Source organism: Phyllobates terribilis, unplaced genomic scaffold (genome assembly GCF_046119375.1).
Source record: "Phyllobates terribilis strain yellow unplaced genomic scaffold, ASM4611937v1 Scaffold_11__3_contigs__length_659146591, whole genome shotgun sequence".
Classification (NCBI taxonomy): Eukaryota; Metazoa; Chordata; class Amphibia; order Anura; family Dendrobatidae; genus Phyllobates; species Phyllobates terribilis.
The window spans coordinates 427667640-427692990 of NW_027362771.1; the positions used below are offsets into that span (position 1 = coordinate 427667640).

Here is a 25351-nt window from a genome sequence, read left to right on the forward strand (position 1 = left end):
CAATCTCTCTCCCCATGATTCCAGCCCAAAACATTACTCCACTTCCTCCTTGCTGGCGCTGTATCCGTGTTTGCATGGGGTGTCCATCAACCAGCCATCCTCCACTCCATCCATCTGGACCATCGAGCGTTGCACGGCACTCATCCGTGAACAAAACAGTTTTGAAATCAGTCTTCATGTAATGTTTGGCCCACTGGAGCCGTTTCTGCTTGTGTGCAGTGGATAGAGGAGGTCGACAGGATGGCTTACGCACAGCTGCAAACCTCTGAAGGACCCTGCATCTTGTGGTTCAGGGGACGTTGGAGGCACCAGCAGCTTCAAAAACTTGTCTGCTGCTATGACAAGGCTTTTTTGTCGCTGCTCTTTTAACCTGACGTAATTGCCTGTAGGAAAGAGTCCTCAATTTGCCCTTATCAGCACGCACACGTGTGTACTGTGAATCAGCTACATACTTCTTGATTGCCAAGACACTTCATCCTGATCATCGCACAATGTTGATTGTAGTCATGCCTTGACCTAAACACTCCACAATTTGTTGCTTCTCAGCAGCCGACACATCCTTTTTCTTTCCCATTTTGGCAGAAAATGTAGGCTGCTGAATAATGTGGGACAGCCTTCTTAAGTAGTCTTGCCGTTCATTGGACACACCTGCCAAACTAATTAGCACAGGTGTCTGCAATTGCTTACAGTGATATAAAGAGCCCTGACACACATCACCATCAATGAGTTTAACTGACAAACAAACAAATACTTCCCTTATCACTCCTAAACACTTTTTGCATAATAATTTGGAACACAGTGTACATGTGCTTTTCCACAAAACACCAGTGGTTCACGTAGTGAATCTTACAGTTCTAATATGCCAACCGTGGTCTGTATGGAGTTGTTCAATAAAGGGCCAAAAATTAAGATAACATAGACGGGAGAGGTCTCTATGAATAGGAATTCCTAAGAATTTGATACCCTGTGAGGGCCAGGCAAAGGGAAAGTTGGACTGGATGGAATCCTGTATGGATTTGGGGAGGGAGACATCGAGGGCCTCAGACTTCGATGTATTGATTTTAAAATTTGACCATGTAACAAAGTGATCTATTTCAGCCATAACAGCAGGGATGGATATATGTGATTGAGTGATATATACTAGGACATCATCAGCAAATAGAGAGCACTTGTACTCGATGCCTCCCACCTCAATCCACCTAATATTGGGGTTATGGCGAATTGATGAGAGCAGGTGCTCCGTCACTAGGATGTATAAGAGAGGGGACAGAGGACATCCCTGCCTTGTCCCATTGGTGATTGTGAAAGGTGATGAAAATGTTCTGACGCGCCCCCTGGGCCTTGGGACATCCGGAGCCGGACCCTTTTTGGTGGATGCTGGTGGTTGTATTCTCCGTGGCGGCGACCCGGTTCCGTGGCACAGGGCGGTCAAACCAGTGGCGGAACTATTTATGTGGTTTTGATGTTTAAATGTCCGACTACGCCACCCGTGGACTGCGGTCAGAGTGAACCGCTGCTGCAGGGCAGACCGCTGAGGCTGGTGTTGTGGGTGCAGCAGAGCGTAGCATAACTCCCCACGGGAGGAGTATAGCCTCAGGGCAGTGTATGCGGAGGATGGGGGTGATGGTGCAGGGCAGCAGCAGTAACGACACGGAGTCAGTGATGCAGTCCAGGGCCTTTACTCACAGTTCTTATTATCCAGACCACTTCTGCAGGTAACGGCTGCCCACGTCGTACTGTGCTCACCAGGTGAGGGGCTCAGACAACTCCCAGATAACTTTGGAGCGCTTCACAGGACCCCCTTTGTGTGTCCTTTGTCTGGCCTTTCTTACCAATCCTTCTGTCCGGCTGCCTCGGGCCTCCTCTTGGTAAACTTGGCGCCAGTTTCCCTGACCCTATGTGATGCCCTCCTAGCGGGTGTAGCGAGGGGCTGCGCCACATAAAATGTCACAGCCTCCGGTTTCTAGCTGAGGGTCGTTTCCCGCCTCCACTAGTTTCGGGGACCGGTCTCCCCCTTTGGCCTGACCCCTCCACGCAGGTGGATTCGGGCGTGCGGTGGCGACTCGCCCGTCCACACCCCTGGGATCCCTTCGTTCCTCGTTCCTGGAGCCTTCTCCGCTCCTCTTCCTTCCTTCTCCCTCTTCCAGGCCTGGGCCTCTGTTACTAGGCACGCCTCTGGAGCAGAGCTAATGCAGAGCCCTTGCTCCCTGTCACTTCTGCTCAGACTTCTCTGCACTGAACTAAGATGGTGCCCACCTTTTATACTCCCTTCTCAATGCACCCAGGAACTGCTTCCTCCCTGCTCCTGCACTACAGGGTTCCCCTTCCTCTGTGTTCCCTCCCCCCACTCCAGCCAGGGACAGGGACTGTCGTGCCCATCTCAGGGGCATATTGGTCGCCCTGCCCCACGGCAATGTGGTGTAATGCATGCAGGTGTCAGGGTCCTGATCCACACTCCATCCTTACCTGAGAGTGAGATATCACACCTCTGGGTGAGGTGCAATACCTCTGCAGCAACCGAGCCCATGGGGTGCTACAGTTCCATTTATCTTCAGCCTAGGTGACGCATTGCGATACAGGGCCGTGATTTTGGCTATAAAAGGGTCCCCTAGACCCCTACCCCAAGGTTTTTAAGAGAATAATATATGGCGTGCCAGGAGACTCTATGGAATGCTTTCTCAGCATCCAACGAGAGTATCTAATTACAAATTTTTAACTGCATCTAGCCCAGGAAATACTTTGTGCCTAGTAGCAGTGTCTGCTAGTCAGCGGATTATCCCGGCTGTTAAGCAAGGTACACCACCTGTAGTTTGGACACTTAATTTTTTCAAAGGAAATGCTTCGGGACCACGGGATACTCAGTGAAGAGCATCAGGAGGCACCCCAAGGCATAGGGGCTGGGACTGGCGGTAGGACGCCTTGCGGTGGACAGCCGAGCTCGATCCTTATAAAAGCTTTTTAACTGCAGCAGCTTTAGTGGACACTACTGGAGCTGGAATTACGCGGCTGCTGGCATGAGACTTGCCCTTCAATAGATCCTTGTAAAAGGATTTAAAGTGTATTCATTCAAATTAGAGAGACAATTTAAATTAAAAAGCTTAGAGCTGCCTCCACCACAGGGGGGCTCGCTCGACCCACCAGCGGACAGGCACCAGTATTGGGAGAGGGGGGCTGGCCGTCAGGGTCCACCGCGGCTCTGGCACAAACTGAGGTGGCACGGGCAGGAACGGACTGGCCGTGTCGGCTTCTCACATTTTGGATTTTAGAAGGGCATGACATGCCTATATCTGTGTCTCCCCCTCTTTTTACTCCTCCACCTCTTTTCTTTTCGCATGACTATATGTACTTGTCACTTTTCCATGTGTTAGTTATGTCTTCTGAGCAGTTTGTCAGCTTTTGGACACCTTTGAAGGTGTTTTCTATGTGTTTCTATGTGTTTTTGTTTGCCTGCCATTGGTTTTAACGGTGTTCGACGAACCGAACCGAACTCGAACACTACGGGGGTGGCTCAACACTAATGGTCAAATCAACAATGAAGTCACTGGACAAGATCTTCAAAGAGAAGAACATTTCACTGGTGACAAAGACACGGCTTGTACATAGTTTGGTCTTTTCTGTGGTAACATATGGATGCGAAACCTGGACGATAAAGAAACACAAAAGAATTGACACCTTCGAAATGTGGTGCTGGAGAAGGATATTATATCATGGATGGCAAGAACAAATCAATTTTGGAACAAATGAAGCCAGACATGTCACTCAAAGCAAGGATCACCAAGCTACAACTTGCCAACTTTGGACTAATCATACGAGGAGAGCAATCACTGGAGAAGGACACCATGGTCGGCAGAATAGATGGTACAAGGAGAAGAGGAAGACCAGCAACCCGATGATTTGATACGATCAAGATAACAGCAGGAAAAACCCTGGTGGACCTATCTAGGCTTGGACAAGATGGATCTTCCTATATATCGTTCATTCATCAAGTCGACATGGCTCAAGATCAAGCTGAAGGCCGTTAAAAAAAAAAAATTAAAAGTTACCAATGGGAAGTCATTCTAATAAAAAAATAAAAAGGCCATACTTTCCCCTAGAATCTGCCCTTCACTCCAGCACTGCTGGTCTGACAGTCTCCACTAGACGGTAGGTCATGACATGACCGCTAAGACCACTGCTTAGCTGAAGAGTCAGCGCTGGAGCAGAGGGCAGACTCCAGGGATAAGTAAAGCTCCTTTTATCAGCGCAGCAGCGAGTGTGCTCAGTGGCTGAGTGAGGTTGTTCCGTCTTCCCTAGCAGAGACGCTGAGCTGACCGATTAGCCGTCAGGCTGTTGAAGTGATGTCATCACTGCAGCCAATGCCAGACACATATTGCATGGTCAGGTTTTTCTATACCAAAGTATGCCAAGTGACGAAAATTTCTTGAAAGGGGACAACCCATTTTATGGTTAAAATTGCAGTGCTTGGAAAAACAAGAAACTTAACAAGTATATTGCAATTAAAAGTTCTAAAGAATGAAAAGGATTTTTATCTATTGTTCACCGCTCATTGCCCAGGTTACCGGATACTGCCAGTCTATCAGCAGAGGCTGTGCATGCACAGTGCTTGCAGGCTCTTTGCGATGGAGTTTGTAAGCACTACACTAGAGTTGGGAAGATACCTGGAGCATACTGTTAGTTCCCAAGCCCCGTCAGCGTCAGTGTCCCTGCTATTCTGATACAAGACTGCCCAATATAGGAACATGGGAGTGTACAGTCAGTAAAATTTTTGAAATAGTGGAATTTATATTGGAGAGTTGAAGGTCCTCAGTCAGTGAATTCTGAGTGTACAGTTTGGGCTGCCAGTGGCACAATGATACTGCGGGTCTGAACTGTCAATCAAAAAAGAGCGCACTGACCCCCTAGCCCCAATCACCTTTCCAAACCAAGAGAGAAGCCGGAGGTAAGGGAGCTGTGCACTGCTGCCAAAGATGAGACAAACCTTAAAGGGAATCTGTCACCCCCTGGGACTTTTAAGACCACTAATATGGGCATACAGGTTATAGAAATGTGAATCTATACTTACCTGTATGGTGCATATTAGCGGTCTGATTGCTGTGTAATAGCAGAAATTATTTAAATAAAAAAGCGAAGCTTCGCGTCCCCCGGACGCCAAGAAATCCCCGCCTACTAGCCCTATTTCCATACTCACCCCACCTCCCCTGCACGTCACAGGGCCCTGTGATATGCAGTTCCCGGCCGGATCCTGCGCCTGCGATGTTTCCTCTGTACGGACGGCGCTCTTCTCCCTGCCGTCAGTGTAGTGTTTTGCAGCAGGGAACTTGTGCGCAGGCGCTGGGAAGGCAGAGTGACTCACCGATGCCTGCGCACAAGTCCCCTGCTGCTCTAATATGGGCCATACAGGTAAGTATAGATTCACATTTCTATCACCTGTATGCCCATATTAGCGGTCTGAAAAGTCTCAGGGGGTGACAGATTCCCTTTAAATAGTTTTATGCAAATATTGCCTGTAGGGTTATTGCAGCCAGAATTAAGTACCTGTACATTATTGTGCCTATCTCGAAAGATGGACACAACTGTAAAGGAGATTTCATACTCTGGATTGGTGCTCCTTTTTAGCGCTGTCCATCTGTTCAGACTGTGGATTCTGTTTGCGTCATTAAACTCAATGGCTCCATTGGGGGCACATTGATTTCCCCAGGAGTCATGGGCGTACTGCTGTGTGAACAGCCACCAAGACACTGCTTCCATTCACTGACAGCAAGCAGCAGTGCTGCCTCCATTCACTGTCAACAAGCAGAGATGAGCCAGCAAGCAGCAGTGCTGCCTCCATTCACTGACAACAAATAGAGATGAGCCAGCAAGCAGCAGTGCTGCCTCCATTCACTGACAACAAAGAGATGAGCCAGCAAGCAGCAGTGCTGCCTCCATTCACTGACAACAAGCAGAGATGAGACATCAAGCAGCAGTGCTGCCTCCATTCACTGACAACAAGCAGAGATGAGACATCAAGCAGCAGTGCTGCCTCCATTCACTGACAGCAAGCAGAGATGAGCCATCAAGCAGCAGTGCTGCCTCCATTCACTGACAGCAAGTAGAGATGAGCCATCAAGCAGCAGTGCTGCCTCCATTCACTGTCAACAAGCAGAGATGAGCCAGCAAGCAGCAGTGCTGCCTCCATTCACTGACAGCAAGCAGAGATGAGACATCAAGCAGCAGTGCTGCCTCCATTCACTGACAGCAAGCAGAGATGAGACATCAAGCAGCAGTGCTGCCTCCATTCACTGACAGCAAGCAGAGATGAGACATCAAGAAGCAGTGCTGCCTCCATTCACTGACAGCAAGCAGAGATGATACATCAAGCAGCAGTGCTGCCTCCATTCACTGACAGCAAGCAGAGATGATACATCAAGCAGCAGTGCTGCCTCCATTCACTGACAGCAAGCAGAGATGATACATCAAGCAGCAGTGCTGCCTCCATTCACTGACAGCAAGCAGAGATGATACATCAAGCAGCAGTGCTGCCTCCATTCACTGACAGCAAGCAGAGATGATACATCAAGCAGCAGTGCTGCATCCATTCACTGACAGCAAGCAGGGAAGATGAAGTGAAACACAAATAGGACAAATCACAGCAAATCTAAGACTCTAGAAGTGATTGGATCGGCTGGAGCAACTGACAGCCCGGATAGTGGGCAGTCCCAGTGGGAGACCCCCGGGGGGCGCACTGCACAGCACAAGGCTGCAGAGAGCCGGAGTAGAAGGCTTCCTCTATAAATAGGCGCACAGCACAGCCTGTTTATATGGGGTCCTGACTTATATGACATGAACTCATGCACGGTGCAGCCGGGGGGTTCAACCCTGCACCCGTCACCGGCCGCCACACTGCGCCCACAGGGCACTGCCACCTATAGCGTTATTATTGTTATTTACACCGGCTATCGCCTACATTCACTGACCTGCCTCCTCCGCCTGCACCAGCCTAACCCGACTATGAGACGGACAAGACACAGCAGCCAATACTATGACACGAACAAGAAACAGCAGCCAATAGAAAGCACGACATCTCCCAGAATCTACCAATGAGAGGCCAGAAGAGGCATGACAAGAACCTAGCGTGTTCAGCTGCACCGTGCGCCTTGCAACCTAAGCTTACGACCTGTAGCTGGTGGCACAGTGCGCATGCTCCGGAGGTCGCGCTACCCGGGCAGATGTGCGGCTGTACATGATACGCTGAGTGTGGGTTTTTAGAGATCATATCTCGGGTGTATTTTATATAGCCGTCAGCAATGACAGTGTACGGAGCGCGGTTTGTCCCAAAATGTAAACAGAGGGATCAGGCCCAGCTCTTGGTCGATGCTAGTGTGTACATAGCGCATCTTGCCCACAACTTGCAAAGACAAATGGAGAGTTCTGTGCTATGGCTCAGACTGCCTTGGCTCAACAGCCATTTCTGCAGACTGAATTATCCTATGTCTCACAGTCGTGGCTCATTACACTGGTATTTCACCGTCCTGTACCAATAACACTTGGTGATGTAAGCAGGTGAACAGAATGCTACAGCGGAGACACAGGCAGAACAACAGTCTATTGCAGTGCTAGCGGACCTATGGCACGGTTGCCATCGCCGCAGCACTAGCGCTCATGGACCGGGCCCGGCAGGCGAGGACTCTGAGGTCGCCGATGCCAGCCCCTACTTCAGCTAGATGTGTGTCAGAGAACGCACATCTAGCTGAAGTGTATTGCAGCGCACAAACCCAAACCAGGCCCGTGCACCACAATACACGCTGCCGGCGTCAGCGTACAGGCGACTGGGCGCATGGCAGTGACGTCATACGCCCCCATCGCTTGTTATGCTTGTTTGTTTTTACTATACGATGAACAGCTGCCCATATACAAGTATGGGGGAGCATATACCAGGATTAGGGGGGGGCATATTCATGGGTGGGGCATGTACCAAAATGAGGAGCAACATATATACAAGGATGTGGACAGCACATACAAGGATTGGGGCAGCACATACAAGGATGGGGCAGCATGTACGAGGATGGAGGGAGCGTGGACCAGAATGGGGGGGAGCACATACAAGGATGGGGGTGCATATACAAGGATGGAGGGAGCATATACAAGCATGGGGGGCAGCACATACAAGGATGGGGGCAGCATATATACAAGGATTGGGTAGATCAGCAAAGTGGTATAGGAATAAAATCTAACTTTTAATACATCCAGTTTAAAGAAACAAGAAAACAAACAATTATGACTAAAAGGGACCAGGATCAAAATTTAGTCCTTATGATCCAAAAGTTAATTCACACGTACAGTGGGGTACAGATTGGGGAATGAGAAACAGTAAGCACACAGTGAAAAACTGTAAGACGCTGGGTACTTATAATAACCGAGTCCCACAATCAAAAAAACCTTCAGAAGAACACAAACATATCCTCTTGGGGGAAGGTTTAGCATATACAACCCTCCTATATCCCCCAGGAGGATCCAAATAATGATAGACAATCCAAAGGTAAGTATATGTAATGATCAATTAGAACCGCAACATTGTTCACACCTATTAGGGGTGTGTAGACATATGACCCAGATGAAAAGGAGTGCTATAATCACAAATGGATGCTGTTACGTCAATCCAGCCAACCACAAATAAATATATAAAAAGTACACACAAACCACAACTGGGGGTTGGGATGTATATTAGAGTGTTGTATAAATGTCTATGTGTGACTGTGCAGCATCACAGAGTATTAGCACAGTAATATAAATTCAGCAATATTTTGACTCTTAGGGTGTCAAGGCTCATATAATACCAAAGTACTAGTTGAAGAAAGGATAATTCATGTATGTATATAGTAAGCAATCCAGCTATTCTTACCCTTAAATGAGGGGCTGCATAGCTTAATGCATACCTGAAAATGGTGCTGTTACCAAAAAAAGCAACGTGTATGGCATATTAAAATGACTATATGGACTATGACTGTTAACTACAAATCAGAACAGTCTCGCCCAGTCCTGCAGTGATGAATAGGTATTACTCCATATCAAGCCGATCCCATCATATCCAGGTTCGCTGCCCAGTCATATCAGATAGGGATTGGAGGTAAAAAAAAAAACCTTCCAACGCGTTTCCTCCTACTTAGATTCATCAGGGGAGACTTCAGTCAGGCTGGGGAATTCCTCCCTAGCGTCCAGCCCATAACCTGCTGTCTCTAATCACCAGACTTAGAGCGCTATATTACCTTGTTCTGAATCACCCTTTTTAACTGAGCCGCGCTAGACAACGCCGCCAAGTCATTTCCGGTCACAGGACCTGGTACTTTCTGTGAATGTAGCGCATCCACCTTGTCGGTGGAGCGCATTCAGCATTCTTAGATTGTCACATCCAGTGACGTAATTTCAATTTCTGGTTACCGGAACGCACGTGCGCACAAGTGGAACGCAAGCAGAAGCGTATCCATATCAAAGCCATTGTGCTTCTTTAGATTTCTACTATGGGCAAGATGGGAAGGAGGTGGGTACAAGGTGCTGTATCTTAAGACACCACTAGGGGTGCATTATATGTCACACCAATCCTCCATATATACTGTATACAGTTATATGAAAAAGTTTGGGCACCCCTATTAATCTTAAGGTTAATGTTTTATAAAAATTGGTGTTTTTACAATATCTATTTCAGTTTGATATATGTAATAAATGTTGGACACAGTAAGGTTTCTGCCTTGAAATGAGGTTTATTGTACTAACAGAAAATGTGCAATCTGCATTCAAACAAAATTTGACAGGTGCATAAGTATGGGCACCTCACCCGAAAAGTGACATTAATATTTAGTAGATCCTCCTTTTTCAAAAATAACAGCCTCTAGTCGCTTCCTGTAGCTTTTAATGATTTCCTGGATCCTGGATGAAGGTATTTTTGACCATTCCTCTTTACAAAACAATTCCAGTTCAGTTAAGTTTGATGGTCGCCGAGCATGGACAGCCCTCTTCAAATGATCCCACAGATGTTCAATGATATTCAGGTCTGGGGACTGGGATGGCCATTCCAGAACATTGTAATTGTTCCTCTGCATGAATGCCTGAGTAGATTTGGAGCGGTGTTTTGAATCATTGTCTTGCTGAAAGATCCATCCCCTGCGTAACTTCAACTTTGTCACTGATTCTTGAACATTATTGTCAAGAATCTGCTGATACTGAGTGGAATCCATGCGTCCCTCAACTTTAACAAGATTCCCAGTGCCAGCATTGGCCACACAGCCCCAAAGCATGATGGAACCTCCACCAAATTTTACTGTGGGTAGCAAGTGTTTTTCTTGGAATGCTGTGTTTTTTTGCCGCCATGCATAACGCCTTTTTGTATGACCAAACAACTCAATCTTGGTTTCATCAGTCCACAGGACCTTCTTCCAAAAAGAAATTGGCTTCTCCAAATGTGCTTTTGCATACCTCAGCCGACTCTGTTTGTGGCGTGCTTGCAGAAACGGCTTCTTTCACATCACTCTCCCATACAGCTTCTCCTTGTGCAAAGTGCGTTGTATAGTTGACCGATGCACAGTGACACCATCTGCAGCAAGTTGATGCTGCAGCTCTCTGGAGGTGGTCTGAGGATTGTCCTTGACTGATCTCACCATTCTTCTTCTCTGCCTTTCTGATGTTTTTCTTGGCCTGCCACTTCTGGCCTTAACAAGAACTGTCCCTGTGTTCTTCCATTTCCTTACTATGTTCCTCACAGTGGAAACTGACAGGTTAAATCTCTGAGACAGCTTTTTGTATCCTTCCCCTGAACAACTATGTTGAATAATCTTTGTTTTCAGATCATTTGACAGTTGTTTTGAGGAGCCCATGATGCCACTCTTCAGAGGAGATTCAAACAGGAGAACAACTTGCAAGTGGCCACTTTAAGTAGCTTTTCTCATGATTGCATACACCTGGCTATGAAGTTCAAAGCTCAATGAGGTTACAAAACCCAAAAAAGTGCTTTAGTAAGTCAGTAAAAAGTAGGTAGGAGTATTTAAAACAAGAAAATGATAAGGGTGCCCATACTTATGCACCTGTCAAATTTTGTTTGAATGCAGATTGCACATTTTCTGTTAGTACAATAAACCTCATTTCAAGGCAGAAACATTACTGTGTCCAACAGTTATTACATATATCAAACTGAAATAGCTGTTGCAAAAACACCAATTTTTATAAAACATTAACCTTAAGATTAATAGGGGTGCCCAAACTTTTTCATATAACTGTATGTGCCACCAACAGACCAGATAAAGGATCTGTTATGAGGCACATAGACACAGGACAGCGCTGACACATTGTGCCAATACTTTTAATGCGTCATCCTACCCCTTTAGAAGTATGGCAGCTCTTTCACCACAAAGAAGGGGCCACACCACAGCGACATAGAGTAGATTGAAGAAACCATGCATAAAAATAGATTAAAACAAAAGCCCTTATTAACCAATCTGGAGGATGGGGATAGGTATCGAAGAGAGTCCACGAGGAGGATCTCGGCAAAGGAAAAAGGTATTTTTTGGAGGAAAAGAACAACCATAAAATACAATGTAGATAGACAGGGTGCACACTCAAGCTGGTACTAGATAACATCTCAACACATGACCCTACCTAGCAGTGGAGGTTAGCACCCTAAAACCTGCGCAGTGGCGCCCCCACTCCGCGACGGATATCCTTACACTCCTGTCCCTACAATGTCCCTTAGTCTTAGGCTATGTGCCCACGATGCAGAAATGCTCCGGAATTTTTCTTGAGCGTTTCTGCATCTCCCTGGCAGAAAAAATGCATGCGGATTGTACATGCATTTTTTCTGCCAGGGACAAGCGGATGTGAAACGTTCTTCACATGCATTTCCGCATGCGAGTTGACAAGCGCTTTCCAAGCGATTTTAGCATCACTTGGAAACTGCTTGACAACTTGGTCACACTATATAAATCCATGCAAACGGCATGGATTTATATAGTGTGACAGTAAAGAATGTTAAAAAATAAAAAAATAAATCTATACTTACCTTGTGATGGCCCCCGGAGTCTTTATTCAACGCGTCTCGGCTTGCCGGCAGCTCACGGTACACTGAAGGACCTGCCGTCACATGACTAAATGACGTCAGCGCAGGTCCTTCAGTCCACCGCGATCTGCTGGCAAGTGAAGACAAGCACACCGCGGGCTATCAGAAGGTAAGTATAATATTTATTTTTTATTTTATTATTTTTTTTCCAGGTTCTATGGTACCCGGGTCCGGAGGAGAGTCTCCTGTCCTCCACACCCAGGTACCATCCGCACATTGAAACGTTTGGATTCCTCATGTACAGATGCAGTGATGCGGAATCCATGCACTCCAATGCAAGTCAATGGCAGCGAAAACGCAGCACTTCCGCAAAATAATTGGTAGTGCTGCCTTTTTTTCCGCAATGATAACCCGCAGCGGAAATTTCTGCAGCATGTGCACAGCACATGCTGATTATCATTGGGGAACATGGCAGGCCTTCTACCAAGCATTTTTTAAGCATTTCTGCAGTGGAATCTCCCAGCCTGACTGAAGTCTCCCCTGATGAATCTAAATGGGAGGAAACACGTTGGGAGTTTTTTTTTTTACCTCCAATCCCTATCTGATATGACTGGGCAGCGAACCTGGATATGATGGGATCGGCCTGATATGGAGTAAAGCCCCCGTCACATTAAGCGAGATTGCGTTTTGTGACGCAACAGCGACCTCAGCAACGATCTCGCTACGTTTGACACGTAGCAGCAACCAGGCCCCTGCTGTGAGATCGCTGGTCGTGTCGAAATGGCCTGGACCATTTTTTGATCGTTGAGGTCCCGCTGGGTAGCATGCATCGGTGTGTTTGATACCTTACCAAAGACCTCGTTGGCGATTCAGAACTGAGACACATAGGCGTGCATTTGCGTTGCACCGTTATATAGGTCGCTACGGGTCGCCGTATCGTTGCTGCGTCGTTGGGAAGATCTGACTGTTTGACATCTCACCAGCGACCACACAGTGACGCAGCAACGATCCCTGCCAGGTCGCGCCGCTAAGTGTGACGGTACCTTAATACCTATTCATCACTGCAAGACTGGATGAGACTGTTCTGATTTGTAGTTAAATGTTGCTTTTTTGGTAATGGCACCATTTTCAGGTATGCATTAAGCTATGCAGCTCCTTATTTAAGGGTGAGAATTGCTGGATTTCTTACTATATGCATACATCAATTATCCTTTCTTCAGCTAGTACTTTGGTATTATATGAGCCTTGACACCCTAAGGGTCAAATATTGCTGAATTTATATTATTGTGCTATTACTCTGTGATGCTGCACAGTCACACAGACATTTATACAACACTCTAATATACATCCCAACCCCCAGTTGTGGTTTGTGTGTACTTTTTATATTTTTATTTGTGGTTGGTTGGATTGACATAACAGAGTCCATTTGTGATTATAGCACTCCTTTTCATCTGGGTCATATGTCTACACACCCCTAATAGGTGTGAACAATGTTGCGTCTCTAATTGATCATTACATATACTTACCTTTGGATTGTCTATCATTATTCTGGGGGATATAGAAGGGTGTATATGCTAAACCACCTTCCCCCAAGAGGATATGTTTGTGTTCTTCTGAAGGTTTTTTTGATTGTGGGACTCGGTTATTATAAGTACCCAGCGTCTTACAGTTTTTCACTGTGTGCTTACTGTTTCTCATTCCCCAATCTGTACCCCACTGTACGTGTGTATTAACTTTTGGACCATAAGGACTAGATTTTGATCCTGGTCCCTTTTAGTCATAATTGTTTATTTTCTTGTTTCTTTAAACTGGATATATTAAAAGTTAGATTTTATTCCTATACCACTTTGCTTATCTAGTTGATTCCAGATAGTGGCTTTTGTACGTCCCAATTGCTTTATATATACAAGGATAGGGGAGCAACATATATACAAGGATGGGGGAGTAACATATATGCAAGGATGGGGGGCAACATATATGCAAGGATGGGGGGCAACATATATACATGGATGGGGGAGCAAAATATATACATGGATGGGGGAGCAACATATATACATGGATGGGGGAGAAACATATATATATGGATGGGGGAGCAACATATATACAAGGATGGGGGAGCAAAATATATACAAGGATGGGGAAGTAACATGTATACAAGGATGGGGGAGCAACATGTATACAAGGATGGGGGAGCAACATGTATACAAGGATGGGGGAGAAACATGTATACAAGGATGTGGGGAGCAACATGTATACAAGGATGTGGGGAGCAACATGTATACAAGGATGTGGGGAGCAACATGTATACAAGGATGGGGGAGAAACATGTATACAAGGATGGGGGAGAAACATACAGTTGTGCTCAAAAGTTTACATACCTCAAATGAATTTTTGCTTTTCTTGGCCTTATTTCAGAGAATATGAATGATAACAAAAAAAACTTTTTTTCCACTTATGGTTATTGGTTGGGTGAAGCCATGTATTGTCAAACTACTGTGTTTTCTCATTTTAAGTCTTAATGACAACCAAAAAAACATCCAATTGACCCTGATCAAAAGTTCACATACCCCATTTCTTAATACAGTGTATTGCCCCCTCTAACATCAATGACAGCTTGAAGTCTTTTGTGGTAGTTATGGATGAGGTTCTTTATTTTCTCAGATGGTAAAGCTGCCCATTCTCCTTGGCAAAAAGCCTCCAGTTCCTGTAAATTCCTGGGCTGTCTAGCATGAACGGCGTGCTTGAGATCTCCCCAGAGTGGCTCAGTGATATTGAGGTCAAGAGACTGAGATGGCCACTAGTGATGAGCGAACGTGCTCGCCACTGCTCGGTACTCGCCCGAGCATCACTGTGCTCGATAAGCTCGGCGATCGAGGAGTATTTCCAGGTTGCTCGGGCGGGAACTCAGGTCCCCTCCCTGCATATTTGGCACTCTTTAGAGAGCCAATGAACATGCAGGGATTGCCTGCCACGCACTGTAATGCCGTAACCATGTTGGTTGTGGGAATTACAGTGATTGGCTGGCCGCTCAGTATCATCAGGTGTATATAAGACCGGGTGCCGCCATGCTCGTCACACTCTACCCCGGAATCAGGCAGAGTAGGGAGAGGTGCTGCTGCGTCAGGGAGAGATTTGCTTGTTTAGAGTTAGTATAGGTATTCCACAACATATATCTATAATATCCATCTGAACTAACAGTCCTTCTGAGGACTAATCCAGCTGCATATAATCAGTGCTAGGCAGGCAGTGTATGTGGCAGACAGCAGTGTATGATACAGCACAAGAGGGTCCATTGAACGTCCTGTCTGCTGCTGCTGTAATAATTACAGATATTTCTAGACATAGAAAGGCAATTTTTTTTTCTTAATCCTGGTTATTTGCTTAAAAAGCAATCCAGACTACACCATTTTTAAGCAGAATCAAGCCAGATCTGTTCCATATTTCAGCGATAAAAATCCAGAAATTTGAACTGAACTTGGAAAATATTGGCCTCCTTTTCCATTCTGTTGCAGTGTGTCGGTGAAGCTATTCACACTAGGTCTCCGTGTAGAACAATATTAGTAAATTACAGGCCTACAATTGAAAAGCCGTGGTTCTCTGTCAGACATATCACCGACAAGACTTCAAAAATCATACATTTCTTCCATTTTCATTCCGTTGCAGTGTGTCGGTGAAGCTATTCACACTACTTCTCCGTGTAGAATAATATTAGTAAGTTACAGGCTTACAATTTAAAGACGTGGTTCTCTTTCAGACATATCACCGAAAAGACTTCAAAAATCATAAATTTCTTCCATTTTCATTCCATTGCAGTGTGTCGGTGAAGCTATTCACACTACTTCTCTGTGTAGAATAATATTAGTAAATTACAGGCCTGCTATTTAAAATCGTGGTTCTCAGTCAGACGTATCACATATAACTGCGTTCCAAAATCAGCCATTTCTCTTGAGCGTTGGAAATATTGTCCTCCATTTAAAATGGGCAAGGTGCGTGGCAAGGAATGGGGAAGTAGACGTGATGGTGATGGTGCATGCCGAGGACGTGGCCGTGGGCAAGGTGAAATTGTACCACAACAAACACCCACATCTTGTCGCTCGACCTTCCTGTCCCAATTATTAGGGGACCGCAGAGCACCATTATTGAACACAGAGCAGTGTGATAAGGTTATTGGTTGGATAGCAGATAATGCTTCGTCACTTGGCCACCACCACCTCGACCCTGTCTTCCACACGGTCAAGTCTCAGTAGCCGTGAGTCTGGACCGCATATTCCTCACCCTGATCCTTCTTCCTTCCACCATGCCAAGTGCCCGGAGACAACTGATCCCACACTTGGACACTCAGAAGAGCTGTCCACTTTTCCATTTGTAAATTCAAGCGAGTCAAGGGGAGAACGCAGGTAGCGATGCCCAAATATTGGAGCAGCCACAGTCACATGAAGGCGATGGTGGTAAAGTGCAATTACTGTCGCAAGAGGTGGATGATGATGAGACACAATTGCCAGAAAGTCAGAAGGAGGACCAAGGTGCGGAAGTGGAAGACGAGGTGATGGATGATATAGTAACTGATCCAACCTGGCAGGGACACACACAGAGCGAGGACAGCAGCACATAGGGGGAAGGAGGCGTAGCACAACAACAGGCAGGAAGAAGCCGTGTGGTGGCTGCTGACACAAGGCAGGAAAGCTTTCCTCGTAACGCCAACACGAAGGAAGTTGCCAGTACAACTGTTGGGTCTTCCCGAGTCTGGTTATTTTTTAAAGACTCTGCAGATAACCCCAAAAAGGGTATTTACACCACCTGCCAGGCCAGCATCAGCAGGGTTAGCAAAACTAGCAGCCTGGCAACCGCCAGCATGATCAGACATGGCAGCAAATCACGTGACTAAGTGGGCCGAACCCCAGGGTCCAGCAACAGTGTCTGCGGGTGACACCACTGCTTCTTTCGCTGTTGTGCGTGCACGCCAGTCCCCTGTCCATGACGCATGCCAAGATGCCTCCCACCCTGCACCTGTCGTTGCAGACTCTAAAGTAGCACCATCAGTAAGCACGTCCACATCCTTGTCCCAGCGCAGCGTTCAGTTGTCCCTACCCCAGTCCTTGGAACGCAAGCGCAAATATGCAGCCAACGCCCCACAGGCCCCACTACTAAATTCACACATTTCGAGAATGCTTGCGCTCGAAATGATGCCTTTTAGGCTCGTGGAGACGGAAGCTTTCTGCAACCTGGTGGCGGCAGCCACCCCTCAGTACTTGGTCCCCAGCCGCCACTATTTCTCCCGGTGTGCCATCCCCGCATTACCCGAGCATGTGTCCCACAATATTAGACGTGCCCGCAACAACGCAGTTACTGGGAAAGTCCACCTAACCACGGACACGTGGACAAGTGCTTGTGGGCAGGGACGGTGCATCTCACTGACGGCACACTGGGTTAATATAGTGGAAGCCGGGACCCTGTTGGACCTTGGGACGGAACACGTTCTCCCAACGCCAAGGATTGCAGGCCCGAGGTCAATCAGGGTTGCCCCCACATTCTACAGCTCCTGCACCTCCTCCTCTTCAGCATTCATCTCCGAAATGACCACATCAGTCGCAAACTGGAAGCAATGCAGCACTGTCTCGGCCGAGCGGCAACAGGTTGTGCTGAAGCCAATATGCTTAGGTGACAAACCACACACCGCTGAAGAGTTGTGGACAGCTCTGAAATAGCAGGCAGATCTGTCAGAGCTGACACCGCTGACCCTACAGCCAGGCATGGTCGTGTGTGACAAATCTGGTGGCGGCTCTGAGGCGAGGCGAGCTCACACACGTACCATGCCTGACCCATGTGCTTAACCTCGTGGTTCAGCGATTTCTCAAAATCTACCAGGATCTGTTGGATCTGCTTGTCAAAGTATGCCGCCTATGTGCCCATTTTAGAAAGTCAGCTACAGCTTCCGCCGCCCTTGCCGTGCTTCAGCAGCGTTTGCAGCTTCCCGCTCACCGTCTGATCTGCGATGTCTCCACGCGTTGGAACTCTACATTGCAGATGTTGGGAAGGATTTGTGAGCAGAAGAGGGCAGTTGTTGAGTACCAGCATCAACAAGGCCATCGGTATTCAGGTCAGACTCTACACATAAAACCTCAGGACATGGATGTCAGACATCTGTAATATCCTCCAAAACTTTGAGGATTCCACCAAGATTGTGAGTGGCGATGAAGCCATAATTATCGTCACCATCTCGCTTCTCTGTCTTCTGAAACGTTCTCTGCTCTCAAAGAGGATGCATTGCAGGTGGAGCATGATGAGATGGAGCAAGGAACCATACAGGGTGATTACACACAGTCCAGCCTCATCTCATCCCAACGTGGATTGGGTGACAATGAGGAAGAGGAGGAGGAGGAAGAACAGGAGCTAGTTTCCTGCGCTATAGATGGTACTACCTGCACAACTGTCATACCGTCTGTTCAGCATGGATGGCCTGAGGACAGGGAGGAGGAGGAGAGCATGGTCAGCCGTACTCTTGGTGAGGACACGGAATTCTTGCCTCTTGGCAGTTGTTACGCTCGCGCCCGGACTGACTGGCACGAGCATGGTTAGTGGTCCCACTGGGCCACGAACCGAGTGCCTGGAGGGGTGTGACTAGGGGCCTTGCCAGATTCGACCACGAACACATGGCAGCTTAATCGACTTCGTGGTCCGAGGAGGGACATGGGAGGTGGCCCAGGTGCTACTCCAGGTCAGATCCTGGTCACAGCTGTTGACACACACCGGGGAATGCAGCAACGGGCAGGTTTGGTATTCAGACAGACGGGTACTGCCAGGCACGGCTGGTATTCAGACAGGCGGGTACTGGCAGGCACGGCTGGTATGCAGACTGGTGGGTACTGGCAGGCACGGCTGGTATGCAGACTGGTGGGTACTGGCAGGTACGGCTAGTATGCAGACTGGACGGTACTGGCAGGTACGGCTAGTATGCAGACTGGACGGTACTGGCTGTTAGGAAAACAGGCTGGATAGGGACCAGTACAGACTGGGATAATGGAACAGAGCCGCAGGTGCGGAGAGCAAGCGGAGCGGGGCAGAGCAGAGCAAAGCCGCAGGTGCAGAGGGCAAGTGGAGCGGGACAGAGCAGAGCAAAGCCGCAGGTGCGAAGGGCAAGCGGAGCGGGGCAGAGCAGAGCAAAGCCGCAGGTGCGGAGGGCAAGCAGAGCGGGGCAGAGCAGAGCAAAGCCTCAGGTGCGGAGGGCAAGCGGAGTGGGGCAGAGCAGAGCAAAGCCACAGGTGCGGAGAGCAAGCGGAGCGAGGCAGAGCAGAGCAAAGCCGCAGGTGCGGAGGGCAAGTGGAGCGGGGCAGAACAGAGCAAAGCTGCAGGTGCGGAGGGCAAGTGGGGCAGAGCAGAGCAAAGCCGCAGACGCGGAGGGCAAGCAGGGCAGAGCAGAGCAAAGTCGCGGGTGCGGAGGGCAAGCGGAGCGGGGCAGAGCAAAGCGGCAGGTGCGGAGGGCAAGCGGAGTGGGGCAGAGCAGAGCAAAGCGGCAGGTGCGGAGGGCAAGCGGAGTGGGGCAGAGCAGAGCAAAGCGGCAGGTGCGGAGGGCAAGCGGAGCGGGGCAGGGCAGAGCAAAGCCGCAGGTGTGGGGGGCAAGCGGAGCAGAGCAGAGCAAAGCCACAGGTGCGGAGGGCAAGCGGAGCAGAGCCGCAGGTGCGGAAGACAGGACAGAGTTCTGTTCACATGGAACAGACTGGGAAACACAGGAAGATAGCTAGAACACAGGAGGTAGATACAGAGGCAGGGAAACGGGACAAGCAGAACCAGATACACACAAGGTACTTGCTATGAAGTAGCGAGTGAACACAAAACTCACAAACAGAAGTACAGAGACAACAAGTAGGAGTTAGGAACTGGTTGAGACATTGCAGGAAAAGGAAAGGATCGGACATAGAGACAAACAGGTAACGGGCTAGGACACAGTTCAGACAGGAACTGACTCAGGAACGAGCCTGAGCATTCAGTCCCCAGGGTGGTGGAAATAGACAAGAAGTCACAGATACTGGTAACGGGCCTGGGTACTCAGCCACCAGGGTGGCGGAAAAAGACAAGATTCAGGACAGGACCTGGCAACTCAGTTGCACAGAACACACTGAAAGAAAGTGTTGCTCAGGCACCTCCCACTTGGTGAGGGAAATTTAAGTATCTAGTGACTCACAGCAATAGGATGGGGGCACATTAGGACTGCGCACACTGTAGCTTTAAGAATCAGGAAGTAACAGCGCCGCCGCCCTAAGCCAGCAGACAAGAGCCACGCACACAGAAAGCAGAGGAGTACAGTGCACAGTCTGGACTGATAGGTAAGTTGGCGGTCTTGCATGGTGGGAGATGGTAAGCCATGCCAGCACTCCGCCAGGGATGTTACAGCAGTATGGCACACATGGCTGAGTTTATGTTACGCTGCCTTTCCCATGACCCTCGCGTTGTCCAAATTTTGGGTGACAGTCATTACTGGTTGGTGACGCTTCTAGACCCACCCTACAGGGAGAACTTTCTGTCTCTTATTCCCTTGCAGGACAGGCCTAATAAAATGGTACAGTAACAGAAGGCCTTTGTTGGGGAATTATTAAAAAATTCCCATCTGAAAACGCTGGAGGCAGTGGTGACAGTTCGTTGGACAACCGAGTACAGGCGAGAGAACCACAAATGCAATCAAGCAGAGGCAGGGGAACACTGTCAAAGTTCTGGGACAGTTTTCTCAGACCCTCCCATCGCACAGGCCCTGAGGCGCGGGGTACTCTCCCAAGGAGTGCAAAGTTTCGGAATATGGGGAGGGAGTACCTTGCCGACATTCTCCGTGATTCCTCTGTGCCTTATTATTATTGGGTATCCAAGCTGGACACGGGGCATGAACTGGCTCTCTACACCTTGGAGGTACTGGTCTGCCCTGCCGCTAGCATTTTGTCAGAGCGGGCTTTTAGTGCCACCGGTGGAATTATAACCGATAGGCGCATTCGCCTGTTAACTGAAAATGCTGACAGGCTGACTCTTATAAAAATGAACAAGGGCTGGATTGGGCCAGACCGAATGATAGCAGCATAACAAAAAAACGCAAATACAGTGTCTTTTTTTTGGGAGGTCTAACTCTATTCCCATGCACCTCTATCTTCTCACCCAGACATGGGTATACGCTTCCTGATTTTGTCTATTTGCTCTTTTCCTCCTCATTCTCCGCATCCTCATCCTCCACCACCATATCACCACCATATGTACCATATCAACATATCTACGTCTCTTGCAAGGGGCATTGTAGTTCCTCCAAATTTTTGGCATCCGTTGCTTCACTGCATACGCAAACAGTATGGGAGACATACTTCCTAATAATGGGAACATTGTTTTCAGGAGGCTTTCCGACCTCTACGTCTCTTGCAAGGGGCATTGGAGTTCCTCCAAATTTTTGGCAGCTATTGCTTCACTGCATACGCAAACAGTATGGGAGACACACTTCTTAATAATGGGAACATTGTTTTCAGGAGGCCCTCCAACCTCTACGTCTCTTTCAAGGAGCATTGGAGTTCCTCCAAATTTTTGGCAGCTGTTGCTTCACTGCATAGACAAACAGTATGGGAGACACACTTCCTAATAATGGGAACATTGTTTTCAGGAGGCCCTCCGACCTCTATGTCTCTTGCAAGGGCACTGGAGTTCCTCCAAATTTTTGGCAACTGTAGCATTCACTGCTTACCCTTTAACTGTATAGCAGGCCCTCTCCTTTCCAATACTGTGGCCCAGCTCTATGTGTCTTTAAATTGTTACTGGGGTTTTTCCCAAATTTTGGCAGCCCTTGCAGTCACAGTATGGGCATTACTACTATAGGAGACCCGCTCCTTTATAATGGGAACATTTTTTTTACTGAGACCCTCCTCTATGTCTCTTCAAAAGGGTATTGGGTTGCGTCCAAATTTTTGGCAGTCCCTGCAGTCACTTCCTATGCAATAACAATATAGGAGACCCACTCGTTAATAATGGGAACAACAAAGCATAGCCGGCTGATGTCTCTCTAACAATAGCGAGGGCCGACTGCTGGCCCTTTAAGAATAGTATGGGCCGCCTGATGACCCTATAAAAATAGGCTTTGTGACTTTCAGAGTCCCTCCTTCATAAATGAAACAGGATGTGTCTGATGATGTGTCACACACCACATGGCCAAATAAGGTTGTAAAATGTTAAAATGATATTTCTCGGGGAATGCATTTGTCTTAAAAAATAACGTAAAAAAATAAATACATAAAAACACAGTAGGATCTTTGTTTAGAATAAAAACCAGACTTACCAATGTAACCTCAATGTAATCATATTGTTCAGCTCCTGCACCTCCTCCTCCAGTTCGGCCTCCATCTCCAAAATGACCACATCATTCACAAGCTGAAAGCACTTCAGCACTGCCTTGGCCAAGTAGCAACAGGCTGTGCTGAAGATAACATGCTTAATGCTTAGGTGACAAACCGCCCACCGCTGCAGAGTTGTTGAAAGCTGTAACACAGCAGCCTGATCTTTGGCTCTCACCGCTGAACATACAGCCAAGCATGGTCGTGTATGACAATGGGCGGAATCTGGTGGTGACGGAGAAATGACAGCCGGAGTAGATATGGTTTCCCTCTATGCCAATCCCTTCACTGAGCTAAAGTACATGGCTGTGGTGAAATACAACACTAGTGATGAGCGAGCACTAAAATGCTCGGGTGCTCGATGCTCCGCGCAACGAGCCCAATATAAGTCTATGGGAAACTCGAGCATTTTTCAGGCGGCTCCCCCCGGCGGTTCGCAGAGGGCCTAAAAATTGCCCAAATCTATGGGAACAGTGCTCAAATGACATGGGGACAGCATGAGGAAGACCCCTGGAAGCATTTCTGACTCCCAGGTCACTTCTGTCAACAACATTGTCAGAGGTATTACTCCACTTTTATGGACTTTCAATAAAACATTCCAAAACGAAACCTTAAATGGATTTTCCTGGGAAATATGTTAAGGAACATCCTTTCCAGGGTAATGACTTGTATATAAAGCAAAAAAAATAACGAAAAACAAAAATGCTCCTCCACACTTTGGGCTATGTTCACACGTAGCGTTTTTGATGCGTTTTTTTCACTTTTGCATTGCTTTCAACCGTGACAAATGCATTCACCAGGAAATGTCATTTTAACATTTTGCAACCTTATCTGGCCATGTGGTGTGTGAGATATCATCAGACACATCGTGTTTCATTTATGAAGGAGGGACTCAGAGTAACAAAGCCTATTTTTATAGGGCCATCAGGCGGCCTTTACTATTCTTATAGGGCCAGCAGTCGGCCCTCACTATTCTTAGACAGCCATCAGCCGGCTATGTTTTATTGTTCCTCTTACTAAAGAGTGGATCTCTTATACTGTTATTGTGTATGCAGTGAGTGCCAGAGCTGCCCAAAATTTGGATGCACCCCAATACCCCTTTGAAGAGACTTAGAGGAGGGTCTCCTGAAAGCAATGTTCCCATTATTAGGAAGTGGATCTCCCATTGTGTTTGCCTATGCAGTGAATGCAAGGGTTGCCAAAAATTTGGAGGCACTCCAATGCCCATTGGAAGAGACGTGGAGGTCAGAGGGCCTCCTGAAAACAATGTTCCCATTATTAGGAAGTGGGTCTCCCATTGTGTTTGCCTATGCAGTGAATGCAAGGTTTGCCAAAAATTTGGAGGGACTCCAATGCCCCTTGGAAGAGACATAGAGGGCCTCATAAAAAATATTCCCATTATTAGGAAGTGGGTCTCCCATAGTGTTGGCCTATGCAGTGCATGCAAGGGCTGCCAAAAATTGGGAGGCACTCCAATGCACCTTGGAAGAGACGTGGAGGAGAGCCTCATAAAAAAAAATGTTCCCATTAGAAAGGAGCGGGCCTCCTATACTAGTAATGCCCATGCACTAAATGTATGGGCTGACAAACATTTACCCCTGGCATCATAAACACCCTTTAAAAAATTATGTGGGTGTTGCATCACGGACCACAGTCACCCTAGTGATATGGTGGGGGAGGATGATGAGAAGGAGGAGGACAAAAGCAAATAGCCAAAATCAGGAAGCGTATACCCATGTCTGGGTGTGAAAAGACACTGGATTTGAGTTTATGTTACGCTGCTATCATTCAGTGGTGTTGAGAAGTCTGGCCCAATCCAGCCTTTGTTCATTTTTATGAGTCAGCCTGTCAGCATTTTCAGTTGACAGCCAGATGTACTTATCAGTTAAAATTCCACCAGCGGCACTAAAAACCCGCTCTGATAAAACGCTGGCGGCAGGGCAGGCAAGCACCTCCAAGGCATAGAGAGCCAGTTCATTCCACGTATCCAGCTTGGATACCCAATAATTATAAGGCACAAAGGAATCACGGAGGACGTTGGCACGGTCGGCAAAGTACTCCCTCAGCATCTTCCCAAACTATGCACTCCTTGTGACAGTACCCCGCACCTCAGGGCCTGAGGGATGGAAGGGGCTGAGAAAACTCTCCCAGAACTTTGACAATGTTCCCCTGCCTCTGCTGGATTGAAGTTGTGTCTCTCTCGCCTGTACTCCTTGGTTGTCCAATGAAGTGTGCCCTCTGCCACCAGCATTTTCAGATGGGAATTTTTTCAATAGTTCCGCAACAAGGGCCTTCTGGTACAGCCTCATTTTTGTAGACCTTTCCGCCTCAGGAATAAGAGATATAAAGTTCTCCTTGTAACGTGGGTCTAAAAGTGTCACCAACCAGTAATGACTGTCACCCAAAATTTGGACAACGTGAGGGTCATGGGAAAGGCAGCGTAACATAAACTCAGCCATGCGTGCCAGACTACTAACAGGCAAGACTTCCGTGTCCTCACCAAGAGGATGACTGACCATGCTCTCCTCCTCCTCCTCTCTGTCCTCTAGCCATCCACGCTGAACAGACGGTATGACAGCTGTGCAGGTAGTTCCATCTATAGCCCATAAAACTAGCTCCTGTCCTTCCTCCTCCTCCTCCTCTTCCTCACTGTCACCCAATCCACGTTGGAATGAGATGAGGCTGGGCTATGTGTAATCACCCTGTATGGTTCCTTGCTCCCTCTCATCGTGCTCCGCCTGGAAAGCATCCTATTGATTGTGAGCAGAGAGCTTTTCATAAGACAGAGAAGCGGGATGGTGACGCTAATTATGGCGTCATCGCCGCTCACCATCTTGGTGGAGTCCTCAAAGTTTTGGAGGATGGTACATATGTCTGACATCCATGTCCACTCCTGAGGTCTTATGTGTGGAGTCTGAACTGAATACCGACGGCCTTGTTGATGCTGGTACTCAACAACTGCCCTCTTCTGCTCACAAAT

At 47.7% G+C, this 25351-nt stretch overlaps 1 protein-coding gene across 15 annotated transcripts in view; it reads right to left on the reverse strand.

The window, feature by feature from the left end:
* Positions 1–7051, reverse strand: part of PPIP5K1 (diphosphoinositol pentakisphosphate kinase 1) — a 204372-nt gene extending 197321 nt beyond the window's left edge. For all 15 annotated transcript variants that reach the window (XR_012251298.1, XM_073653167.1, XM_073653162.1 and 12 more), the window contains exon 1: positions 6957–7051. The gene's annotated coding sequence lies outside the window, so the exon portion shown is untranslated. The remainder of the gene's footprint in view (positions 1–6956) is intronic.
* Between the last annotated feature and the right edge of the window lie 18300 nt (positions 7052–25351).